This window comes from Corvus hawaiiensis, chromosome 1, assembly GCF_020740725.1.
Source record: "Corvus hawaiiensis isolate bCorHaw1 chromosome 1, bCorHaw1.pri.cur, whole genome shotgun sequence".
NCBI lineage: Eukaryota > Metazoa > Chordata > Aves > Passeriformes > Corvidae > Corvus > Corvus hawaiiensis.
This window is the reverse complement of record NC_063213.1, coordinates 3,305,646-3,317,945: the sequence shown is the minus strand read 5'-3', so window position 1 is coordinate 3,317,945 and position 12,300 is coordinate 3,305,646. Positions and strand designations below refer to the sequence as shown.

At 46.1% G+C, this 12,300-nt stretch overlaps 1 protein-coding gene across 8 annotated transcripts in view; it reads left to right on the top strand.

Annotated features, from left to right (window-relative positions):
* The first annotated feature begins 2,348 nt into the window (after positions 1-2,348).
* ADCYAP1R1 (ADCYAP receptor type I) overlaps positions 2,349-12,300 on the top strand; it is a 138,026-nt gene continuing 128,074 nt past the window's right edge. For 7 of the 8 annotated variants that reach the window (XM_048314429.1, XM_048314340.1, XM_048314246.1 and 4 more), the window contains exon 1: positions 2,627-2,981. The gene's annotated coding sequence lies outside the window, so the exon portion shown is untranslated. Of the gene's footprint in view, positions 2,426-2,626; positions 2,982-12,300 lie in introns of those variants that run through there. The other variant, XM_048313894.1, reaches the window with a different exon arrangement.

Below are 12,300 nucleotides of genomic sequence, written 5' to 3'. Positions count from 1 at the left end.
GAGAGCTCAGAGCCCCCTTCAGTGCCTAAAGGGGCTCCAGGAGAGCTGGAGAGGGACTTTGGAATACCACATGACGTGATGGGACAAAGAGGAATGGCTTTAAACTGAAAGAGGGCAGGGTTAAATGGGATATTAGGAAGAAATTTTTCCCTGTGAGGGTGGGCAGGCCCTGGCACAGGGTGCCCAGAGAAGCTGTGGCTGCCCCTGGATCCCTGGCAGTGTCCAGGCCAGGCTGGACAGGGCTTGGAGCAACCTGGGATAGTGGAAGGTGTCCCTGTCCATGGCAGGGGGTTGGAATGTGATCTTTAAGGTCCCTTCCAACATAAATCATTCTATGATTCTATAATCTTTCATTTGTTTTCTTTCGTCTCTTATCCAGTAAAGTTACCAAAAGCTGTGAGATGTGACTAGAGAAGATGGCAGGCCTGGAGGAAAACATCCAAAAGAAAGCTTTGAAAGTTCTGGTTGATTCTTTAGTCTGCTCCATGGTGCTGGAACAAAACCAGAGCTGAGTGCATTCACAGCGTGTCTGTACAAGGTTTTCTCCAGAGGAGGCATCTGAGCAGCCACGGGGCTGTGACTGTGCCAAGGGACTGGAGCAGGGCTGGTGGGGCTGCTGCTTCTGCTGGGGGGCTGTGCCCTCCAGGCTCCTGCACCTGGGCTCAGAGCCACAGGGACACACAGGAACTGGGCCAGGGCTTTCCACGCTGGGCAGGTCACGGATTTAGTTGATTTTATGACAAAATTGCCTTTTTTTCTCTCCTTTGTTTAAAGGAATTAGGGTGAAGGCAAGGAGGAGCTGAAATTAATTCATGTGCTATGGGAAATTGAAGATGGGAGATGCAGAAAATGAAGGGGAAAGGGTAAAAACCTGGAGAAAAGGAGGCTCAGGAGAGACCTTATCACTCTCTACAACTCCTTGACAGGAGGTTGTAGCCAGGTGGAGCTCAGTCTCTTTTCCCTGGACAAGAGGAAACGGCTTCAAGCTGTGCCAGGGGAGTTCAGGTTGGACATCAGGAAGAATTTTTTCACTGAAAGGGTTGTCAAGCACTGGAATGGGCTGCCCAGGGAAGTGGTGGACTCTCCTTCCCTGGAAGTGTCCAAGGAATGACTGGATACAGCATTCCGTGCTCTGTTTAGTTGACAAGAGAGTGTTTGGTTAAAGGTTGGAATCAATGACCTCGGGAGTCTTTCCCAACCTTAATGATTCTGTGATCCTATGGAAAGATAAGCAGAGGACAGGGCTTCCACAACAGGAGGAGCAGTAGTAGGTACGCAGGTGTCATGGAATTTCAGGGTAATTAGAAGAACCTCATTAGCAGGCAGCTGCTCTTCCAGCACATCTCCGAATCTGGGTAAGGATGTGGGCATTCAGCATCTCAGACTCTTGGCACGGATCTGGGGGGCCTGAGAGCAGCATGGTTAACAGCAGCAAAATCAGTGTGGGGCCAAGTGTCCCCATGGGATATCCTGGCACAGGATGGGAGCTCAGGCTCCTTTAGTGGTCATTTTCCAGGTCTGGAGAGCCTCCCCTCGAGCACTGTGCAGAAGGGAGCAGTGCCTGGATGCTCTTGACATGTGACACCCTGCTGTTCTGCAGGTACCGGGCAGGGAACCAGCTGGACATCCCTTCCCCTCTTCGCAGCCATCTCAGCCCTCCTTACAGCTCCCCTCCACTGGTTTTCCAGCAACAGGTGCCACTCCTGAGCTGCTGTTCCAGGGATCCCGTTGCTGGGTAGCTCTGTGGCACTGCAGGACAGCGCAGGTGCTGCTGTTCCTGGGCAGTCACTTCCCTCCCTGGGTGTGCATCTGCTGTGGGAGGGGAGAGAATCCTTTCCCCAAGCTCAGAGGGCTCAGCCTGGGCACAGGCCACCTGCCCATCTGTAAACACCATCTGAAAAATGCTGCTTCCAGCTGGAATTCCTGCTCTGCTCCCCCTCAGTTCCCCTCCCTGACAACTCCAGCTACTTTATCGCTTGTCTTTGCAATCAACTCCGCAGGTCCGGGAGAAACTGGCTCCCTTCATCCTCCCTCGCACAGCCCCCTCTCCCTCCCAGCAGCGATGCCAACCTCCCTCCCATCGCCGTGTGCTGCTGACCCTGTCACAGTAATGATACAGGAAATAAAAAATTTCCGGGACAACAGAAACGGGGTTAAGGTGACAGAGTGAAGGCAGAATTGAGGGAGGTGGGAGAAGGGAAAAAAAAAAAAAAAAAGGGGAAAGGGTGTTCGATTTAAGAAATTTGATTTGAATAAATCCCTCCTCCCGCTCCTCCTCATTGGTTTCTTTTTGTCCTCCATATTAATGAGAGCAGCCAAGGAGAAGCTATTGGTTCCGTATCGCTTTCCCTTTGCTCAGGCACTCGGGGGAGGAGGTGTTTGCATTTCTCCGCAGGACCAGCTCGCTTTGCAGAGCATTGTCTGGGTATGAGAATCACACACAGGCACAGAGGCAGGGGCGAGCGCACCGGAGCATCTCACCCCGGCACAGCATCTCAGCCAGCCTGAGCACCCCTCTCGTTCCCCGCCCCGCCCCGAGCACCGACAGCCCCCCTTAAAAAAGAAAAAAACAAAAAATAGAGAGGAAAAAAAAAAGTTTTAAAATATCCCGCCTCCCCTCTTGGCTTTATTTTTTTTGTTGTTGTTTGGGTTTTGGTGGGGGTTTTTTTGTTTGTTTTTTTTTTTTTTTTTTTTTTTTTTCTTTTTGATTTAGCGATGGCAAATTCCTTCACGGCCAGGAGCTGGCCCATCCCCTGAGCAAAGGCAGCCTGGACATGACCGGCAGGCGAGGGAGGAGGAATTTGGATTCCCTTCGGAGGCGCCGACCCCTCCTCCGGCCGGGGGGAGCGCGGCCGCGGCCGCTCGGAGCCAGCGCGGGCAGCGGGGCCGGACCGGCTCCCCGCGGCCACTGTCCCCCCGCGGCCACTGTCCCCCCGCGGGGATGCGGCATCTCCAGCGCCGGGACGAGCCCTGCTGCAATGGTGAGTCCTTCCCCGGCCTCCCCCCGCTCCTCCCGGGGCAGCCCCATCCCCCGAGCCCGGGGATGCCACAGCGGCGCTGCCGCAGCCGGCGAGGGAAAGGAGCCGGCGGCTTGTCTGCGAGTGACATTGATTTACCGGCTCGTCCCTCGGCGTCCCCAGGTCCTGGGAATACTTCTTTAGGGGGGAATTGCATGCGGGCTTCCTGCCTTCGGCAGGCTCGGAGGATGCGTCCTCCAGATAGATTTGGTTCTTTGCAAACAAATCAATCTCCCTTCGCAGGCGGTGACAGGTTAAGGCGCTCGGTATGGGAATCGCGTCTGATTTTAACACAATATGGCTGGTAAATAAAACCTGATTGCTAACAGCCCCGCCGCCGCTGTCGGCATTTCCGAGCTCAAGGCTCCCGATGCAGCTCTGCATCTTCACCTGCCGCAGAAACTCTGATTCACCCTTCAAAGCAGTGCAGCAGGACTCGCTTGTTTTTACTGTGGGGTAGTAAGGGAAAACTGCGGTTAGTGTGCCTTTGACCTCTGCTCGCGTGTGTCTGGGCACTTCTTATCAGTGTTTGAACAGCTGGTTCTAATAATACCATCTTCATGCAGAGCACATCTCCAGTCAGGGGGATGGCACACAGGACAGGCTCTTTTCCGCTGTGCTCTGAATTGAGGGTGTCCAGCGTTCAGGTATGTGCTGGAATCTGAGGAGTTTACAGCCAGTGAGAGGAACAGAATGCAATCATGCAGCTTGCTGTGCAGAGCTGGAAAATGCACGGGAAAAAAAGGGAGATTTGATTAGTGACACACGGGTGTTTATGGCTACACGATCATCCCACTTACACAGCAGCAGATCTGGAAGAACTCCCTGGAAGTGGATTTCTTCTGCCTCTGATCTGCAGGTGAACAGAATCTGGCCTTTAGCTTGAGGGATGTATTGGAGTAGCACTGGAGGTAGCTATAATAAGAAGAAAATCTTAACTAAAGTGAATAAGGCAGCAAAGTGACGTGATTCTTTCCCAGGGAATTATCAATTACCATCTGTCTGGTGCATGTTAATTACAATGCAAGTGGTGGACTGGTACAGCAATATGTAACTGAAGCAGCTTGTTGGATTTTTTTATTTAATCTGTTGGAGTCAAAAAAACAAATGGATTTGCACTTGCTGTTATTTGGGTGCACAGCCCCCTCTCTCCTCTGCTCAGCCTATGCAGCACTGGTCAGGTACAGCAGGGAAACGCTTCCGTGGCTAATCCAAGGGAATGTTGGATTACTGGAGGCTAATGATAGCACGGAGGCAAACTCCTGAAAGTGCTCCTGGTGTAGCTGCAGAGCAGGGAGGTGTTATACAAGCATCTGTGGCTAATGCCAAACACCCTGGAGCTGGCTTGGAAGAAGTTGTCCTATCGTATGGGTAAGGCAACGCTGCTCCGATTTGGTGAATGATTAAGGAATGCTGGTCAGGGCAAAAACGGGAGTTGGATTCAAGTTGATGTGTCTGCTTGTGTCTGGGTTGTGGTCTTCCACTTTTATTCCCACTTGTTTCCATGTGCTGAGGGCAAGGCTTGCTGCTTTGCTGTCATTCAGGACAGCTCCAGTTGATCTGGTTTTGTCCCGGCCATTTATCTCGGACATCGCAGGGCGGAAGATTTCCGCTGTTTTGTTCTCTCCATCCAAAGGCATGTGTGAAGGGCTGGGAGGATAACCATGGGCACTGCCCAGCCTTCAAGGTCACGGGGGGCTTTTTCTTGTGATAAACACACTTATTTCTCTTTAAGCAGGCTTTGTGATCGCTCCTTGGCTTTAGCTTTCCATCATCCTTTGGGGTCCCTGCAGCAAACTGGAGGGCTCCTTTCTCCCTGTGGGTTTAAGATGTCTGATGTTGGCACGGTGGTGCCACAGCCTCACGGAGCTGCCCAGACCTGCTGCTGTCGGTGTTTGTGAGGCTCACAAACACGGAGGCAGGAGCTCTGTTGTGGGATGCTACCAGGCAGAGAAAACCTGAGATTTCTGAGCTTGTGGGGTGCGCTGCTGAGCACGTTCAGACCTTTGTTCATCGTGTCTCTCCTCATTTGGCTGACTGAGGCGGCATCCTGGAGATATTTTTTCCCAGAGTTGAGTTCCATATGTGCCTGTGCCTTTGCTAAGTTGAGCCCTGTGTCCCTGAGATGATTCATTCCAATGTAGCAGATTTTGTTTGCCTTCCCTTCCTTCTGAGCACACGTAGTACAAACAGTCTAATTCCTAAATTAGCTCAGATTATCTTTTAATGAAACCAGAGTATCTGAGTTAAGAAGCACTGAGAAAAAGTGAACTCAGGGCAGGATCATGCTGCAACTCATATCTGGTGGTGAAACCTGCAGAAATACCAGGTCTTGCAGTTAGTCCTGATTTGACAGAGAAATTGCTTATTTGCCACCATTCCCAGGAGAGGAAAACTGATCTGAAGATATGGAAGTCAGTGGAGATACTGAATTTTATTTCACCCAATTCTTTGGCCCAGAGAGTGCAGCCACAATCTTTAAGTCAATGAAGTGAATTTTTTTGTTGGCTTGTGTTTCCTTGTTTCCATTTCCTATGCTCCCTTCACATCCAGCCAATCCCATACCATCTGTGCTTCGGCACACACTGCAGTCAACAGGATTTTGGAGTGAATTTTCCACATCAGGACAGAAGTGGAACAGCTCTGCTGAAAGGGATATATATGCAGCAGTGAGGAGCTCTCTCTTTTTTGCTATCCACAACTCAAAAGTCATCTTTGCCGACACCGTCTCATCAGGGTGAGCTGTGGCACCACTGAAACTGGCTGGTTCAGAGTATCCCCGAGGAGACTTTCCCTTGGTGCTGAACTTGTTCTGTTCTTAAGGAATGCTTTGCATACAGAAAGGTGTTTGGTAGTTTTCCACAACACTACAAGTACTAGAATTCCTGTGTCTGTCGTAGCTGCTGAAACACTGTTTGGATTGTAATTGAGTGGGCACAAATATATGGGGAAAAAGGTAGATTTTTTTTTTTTCAGAAGCTTCATGGCTGTTTGTCCGCCCCACACCCCATTGCTTTGCTGGTGTTTCATTCTCTGACCACCTTTTGCTCTCTCCATTTGTTATCTGCCTTCTTAGGCTTGCACTTTTATCTGCACAAGGCAAACCAGGAATGAGTATAAAACTCCCTGGGTTGTTCAAGCCTTGTTTATGTAACTTGCTGCAGCTCAGTGATTGTGTCCCCCTGCAAGCTCATCTCCAGAGTAGTTGCATTAATAATTTCAGGGCTGAACTTCTTAGGACGAGCTAAACCATTCCATCTCCCAAAGAAAACGTGGAAGCATCACCCTGCAGAGCATTTAAAGCCAATGTGGCTGTTGTGCTGAGGAATATTCCCTCAGAAAGGGTCCTGCAGAAATACGCAGCTGCAGGGACTCTTGTTTGCTGCTTTGGTTCCAGGCTACTGTCGAATACAAATTCTTCAGTTTATCTGCCCTGGAGACACTCTGGCAGTCTCATCCCTGCTCATTCAGGGGTCATGTTTTACTCTTTGATAGAAAGCTATGATCTGAAACTACTCTCATCTCTTTAATTGCCATATTAAAAAAAAAAAAAAATGTTTTAAAAGGTGGAAAAACATCTGCTTAATGCCATTGTTAAAAAACCCCAAAAGAAAACAAGCACTGAAATACCCAACAAATAACTCAATAGTTCTAATTTTTGCTAATGTAATTGATAATTCACTCTAAAACTGAGAGAAAAGGGGATTAATATGTATATGGTCAAATTCTTCTTAATGATAATTATGGCAATAGCAATAATAATAATTTGTTTTATAACACATTGGGAACATTGGCGTCTAAGTGCTCCTTACTGAGCACACATTAAACATCACCAGGTCTGTTTGCAGGTTTGTCCATCCAGTTTGAGGCATTTCACAAGAAGTATGCCTCAGTCACACAGTGGCTTTTGCACCCCATTAGAGATGTTTGGGTCATGATTGCACGGGAGCTGCAAATGGAAGGATAATTATGGTCTGTTATTTATGATTTGTTGGTTTGCTAAATGGAGCTGAGGGTTAGGGCAGGAAAAGATGTTTTAATCTGTGTGGTGGGTTAATAGCCTGGATTTTTTATTTCTATTCATTTGTTGCTCACAATGAGGCACGTGTTGCTACTTTCTGTCCCTGCAAGGGACAGTGCATTGTCCAACCTGATTCTGTGAGGATCCTTAAGAAAAAATTTTGTATTGAAGGGAAATGTGACTGAATCAAGTTGTTTGTTTCTGGGGAGCAGATGTATCATTGGGTCCATCTCTGAGGAGCAGAGGATGTATAAATTCACTCATTGTCAAGAGGAAACTTGTCCCCAAATGATCCCCTGGCTAAACTATTGTTCATTTCCTGTGGAGGGAAGGCTTTCTCACTCAGAAGTGTTTGGCTGCCTGGATGATGCTCATCTACTCTCAGAAAGCATCTGACAACTGAATTCTCACATCCAAGCCAATCACCCTAATTCACAGTATTAGGAGTGAGGAGAGCAGTTCATCCCATCCTGGAGTGGGTCAGATGAATCACCCTGTGGAGGTTCTTGCAGCAGCTGACTCAGATACACATCCACAACCAGCCAGAGGGAGCCTTCCATGGTATCCCAGAGGCATCCCCAGGAAGTGAAATTCCTCTCTTGCTCCCATCTTTCTTTGGAGGGGAAGGCTGGTAATATTTTGCTAGCTCACAAGTAAGTTTTATGAAAAGCCCAAGACTGCTGTGGTGGACCCCACATCTTCCTCATCCACATCTTCCTCTTATTCCATGAAGAGAATTCTCCATGCTGCCACTTGTGCCAGACAATATCCTACCTAATTATCCTTTTTTGGGTTTTGTTTCTTAATTATTCATTGATTTTTTTTTAAACCTGATAGGCTTCCTTAGTGTATCAACACTTTCTTCTTCTATCCAGTTACTCAGAGGGATTTGCCAGCTGTAGCTCGGCTGTGGTTTTGTGGACACATCAGCACAGGGACACATCTAGGACAGCGACATGATTTTCTGTGGGCACACACAAGCTGGCTCTGCCCGTTCTCCGAGCCAGGCAGGAGCTGTGCAATGCTCCAAATTCATCTGCTCTGCCCTGGATGGGAATGGCTGCACTGGAAGTTGGACGGAGCTGGAGATGAATGCTGACCAGAACTCATTAGCTCAGGGTTGGCACCTTGTGAAATACATTTTGACCAGCTTGGAGCCCTTGTGCTCAGAAGTAGGTGACCTAAAAGCCAGCTTTTTGCCATATATCAACAGCTCAGTGCTTTTTCATTTTAATGCTTTCACCCTCTGTGCTAAGCTAACAAAGTCCACTGATAAATAGATTTAACTACCGCCTTCTTCCTTCACTATGGCCTTTAAAATTATTTACTGAAAACCAAATAATGCAAAGAAATAAAAACATGAATGTCTCAGAACACATTGATATATAGACTGGAGTTAAAGTTGTAGCAGTAAGAATTACATTTCTCCACAGCAGAAATAAATTACATATATTTGGAAAGTGAGTTTAAAATAGCTTAGATATCCTTAACTCCGAATTCCTTTTCCTGGAATGGAAAGACTTTATTAAATCACAATATTTCTGCTTCTGTTCTTAATGTCACATTTTTGAAGTGGATTTAGAGAAGGTGCTTTTTATTTCTAGCAAAAACATAAAATGGCACAGTCATGGTAATAAGTAAAAAGCATTTCCTTTTAAAACAAAATATTTGTAATAATGAAATTTGACATGCATCTGCATTCTTAAATTGATGCAATTAGTACCAAAAGCCAAATATGAGCTTGGGCTTAATTTGTATCTAAGATTTTGGACACACAACAGAACTTTCTCTCTTGGCCTAGAAACAAATTCTATAAAGAAGCCAGCACAAGTGCATTATTTAAAGACCCAAGTTAAAGTTAGTGAAGTTACTCATTTCCTGTGTTTTAGAGAGCTGGATCTTTGGATTCCTTCCAGGAGTTTTGTGCTCTAACTTAAGATGCAGAGGAGATGAGAGAGCATCCAAAATACCGCAGATGCTGGAGCTCTTCATGACTAAGGCTGCGAATGTGTCACAGCTGTCACTGGAGCCTTGCATGGCACAAGCCACACTCATTCATTTGGGTTTCATGGCTTTTGACAGCCTGGATGGGGTTTTTGTGCTGCTGAATGGGTTTGTGAGCCGAGATGATTACGTACAGTGGGCGAACAGCTGGAAGGAACTTCATTAGAGAATAGTTCTTGGTGGCTGCGGGGAGGGAGCAGAGCGGAAAGCCAATATTGGCCATGTGGAAGTTGTTTCTCTGCATCATTCAAGCCTCTGGACGCTGCTCTGTATTCTCCAGCTTTTTGTTCTCTGGCTTGTTGTTTGTTTGCTACACAGCTGGATGTAGCAATGATAGTCATGGAAGAGAGCCTTCACAGGCTCCCAAAGTCTGAATTTCATTCAGAAGAGGAGAAGAAAAGCACATCACAGCCTTTTTGTCCCTCCAGCAAGTGTATTCCTGACAGATTTTCACCTCTGGTATTCAACTCTTTCCTCTGTACGGAACTTGCAGGTCCCTTTAGCTAAGGTAATTTTTATGATGCTGACCCGAAATGGGATCCAGCTCACAGATCAAGACACCTCAAGACGGGTGTGAGTTTTGAAGTGTCTGCCTGTATCTGAGTGCAGAAACTGCTATTACAATAAAAGCAGATTTAGGACATGATTCAGCCACTTCAGCATAGGTGTTAAGTGTCGTTTGAGATCCCCTGGGGTATCCAACCTCCATTAGGGGTTTGTCAGTGTGGTGTTTATCTACAGCACATCATTTCCCCTCTGTGTGAGGGCAGGTTAAATACGCTGGCGTGTTGGTGCACCGAACACCAGCGTTTCAGCTCCTGATTCTGGCCTTTGGCCAGTGCCCAGTCAATGTGGATAAATACAGTTATCTACTATGGACTGAGCTCTGCAGCTCTTTAGCCTAAAAAGTCTTCAATAAATACCACATAGATGGTTTCATTTGCTGTCTGAGTCCTGTTCTGGCTCTCTGATCCCTCCTGATGGTGTAGAATGAGACTGATCAAATCTTGGTCTCAGTGCTCTTACCAGACACACAAAGAATTGGTTGATTTTCATATGCTTTCATGCAGGGCTTAAAAATACCTTTTTGTGTTTCTGTCTTGGGATCACAGTTAAGCTACTGGGGCACAAAAAAGAAAAAAAAATAAAGCAGCTACATTGCAGCTGTATCTGTTTAGCTCCAAATAATTCCTGGAATCATTTTTTCATGAGACAACCCCAAGACTGAAGTTGACTTTTTCCAGATTCAGCTACCACTGACAGCTCCTGGCTTTTGTTGCCCAGATTGTGCTCTCCTTCTAGGGAGAGAAAGAACTGCTGAATTCTTTGAATGTTTGTGATTCACCATCTCCAGTCTGGAGTTTTTCCTTGCGACTCCTTTTCCCAGCTTCCTTGAGATGTAGGTTCTGTGGAGTTTTGCATTTTTAAAGAGAAAAGACCTTTCTGTCCAGGTTCCAAAGTGCTGTTGGCTTTACTACCTGATTGTTTCAGTTTCTCCAAACTCTCCTGTTTGGAATGAACAATTTCTACTACACACTTTCTTTGGTGAAGGTTTGTGTGGCTTTTGTCTGTTATCGTTTTTCTGGCATGTTCTCTATCTCCAGAAAACACAGGGGTGGGTCCAAGGTGATTAAAGCAAAACATGGGCTATTTAGAGCAAAACTCTGCACAGCTCCAGCTTTAATATTCTTCTGATACACCCAGCCTCTTCCAGGTCTTCTTGGGAGGTTTATGTGCATCAGTTTGAAAAACCTCTGATGAAACTCTCCCTGAAAGAAAAATGTTCTTTTAACTTCCCAGGATCCATCTGGAAAAATAAGCCTTACATCTTCCTAGCACAAATAAAAATGGTTTCTCCAAACTAAAAGTCTCCCTTTTAACATGGTCTTGATTTAATTTTTTTTTCTCCTGATAGACCATTACGTCGACCTCTTGCTTTCTTTCCCACTGTCCCTACTGAATTAGAACAAGGACATAATTTAGTTACTCTGTTATTCCCAAAGAGCTTCTGAGGCAGACCTCAATAAATAGATTATGCATATTTTCATGTACACTGCATTATGCAGTACTATGGGTGTGACTCTTTGCCAAATCCATTCACAGCCAGAAGAAGTTTAGTGTGTGAAAAGTCATGAAAAATATGGGTATGAAACCAACAACATGATAGCTCAACCAGATCACTTAGATAATTTGGAACTCACAGTTATTTTCTAAAAAGGTGAGAAGGAAGTTCACCTGAACATTAACATGCAGTTCATTTCTTCACTGACTGGAGGAACTCTAACCTGATATTCTGCTTAATGAACTGTCAGACTATTCCATAATGAATGTCATTCACCGAAATGTCGAAGTTTAAAAACGCTTTTGTTTAAACCAGGGCTTGTGTGAATTTTCTGGCAATCATATGTAATTTTATATAATTTCCTTTTTGCTTCTTTTATAACTACTTGCTCTAAAATACAACATTTTTCTGTGTGCAGATACACATAGGGCAGAACTAAATGGTGTTTCTTAAATGTTGTCTTTACAACAATGAAACCTGTGGAATCCAGATTTTGATTCTTTTGATCCCAAATTGGTCTCTAAAATTTACTGGATTGGACATCCTTTTTAGCTCCATTAGCTATGGGGGAATACAGGGTAGTGAGTGCTGAGGAAGAGCCAGGTAAGCCAGATATGATGATCTGAAAAAAGGAAAGTTAACAGATCTCCCTATTCCATGTAGCCTGGCCAGACTGGCAGGGATGTGCAGGCATGTCTGAGTGCATGGCCAAGATAATCCATATCAGTCTCTTCAGCAGCATGTTCAAACTGGCATTTTATAAATCAGCTCTGAGAGCTTTAACCCAAAATATTACAGCTTCTGATTCATGGGCTGGTTTCAACATGCCAAATTTTTCTGTACTTGTGCCACGTCCTTGCCATTTCCAAAATGCATCCCTGTAATGTGCTACTGTTTCTGTGTGACTTAAATATCACCACCTTTAGTGCCTCTGTGTTTGCATTTAGCCTGCAACAGGCAGAAGATCAGACGAAAGCAAGGCCTGTATTCATCATTTTAGTGCATTTTTATCAGGAATGGCAAAGATAAAGAAGACAGGCTTGAGGATGGCTGAGCCTACTGTGTTCCTTCACATCTCTGCAGCTGCCCTCAGCATAGAATGAGAGAATCAGGGAATCATAGAATGGTGTGGGCTGGAAGGGACCTTAGAGCCCATCCAGTTCCACCCCGTGCCATGGGCAGGGACACCTTCCACT